Here is a 487-nt window from a genome sequence, read left to right as displayed (position 1 = left end):
CAGCCAGCCGGCCCCCTCCCCACACAAGAGTAAAGTCAGTGGCGCTTCCTCACTTCTCCTCTCTGCCGGGGGTCAGACAGAGTGCGCAACACTTATTTTCTCCTTTCTGAAGGTAGTTTTGTCCCTAACTGAGGGAAGAGGAAGGCTGGCGGGTTTCTTTTCTGAATCCCTTTCTCGTGGGGAACCTCCCCCCTGCCCTGGCAGGAGCTCGCTGTGACCAGTGAGAGGTTTGCCAGGTAGGGGGACAGGAGGGGGCTGCCCAACCCCTCTTGGTGGTGGTCTGGCACTGCCAGCTCTGGGCTTTTGCGTGGGAGTTTCTCTTCTCCTCCCTCTCCTACCCCCAAAGGCAGACCCGCAAGGAGCTGGTGCCCTCCGCCGCTCCCTGGCTAATCCATTTGTCAGATTACACTAGAAGCTGGAATTAATTTTTATGGCGGGGCTCTCACTGCTTCCTCCAGCAGCAGGTTGTCTTTCCTGCAGGTAGAAT

The sequence above is a fragment of the Charadrius vociferus genome, unplaced genomic scaffold (assembly GCF_000708025.1).
Source record: "Charadrius vociferus isolate BGI_N301 unplaced genomic scaffold, ASM70802v2 scaffold758, whole genome shotgun sequence".
Lineage (NCBI taxonomy): Eukaryota > Metazoa > Chordata > Aves > Charadriiformes > Charadriidae > Charadrius > Charadrius vociferus.
Note: the sequence above shows the minus strand (reverse complement) of the source record.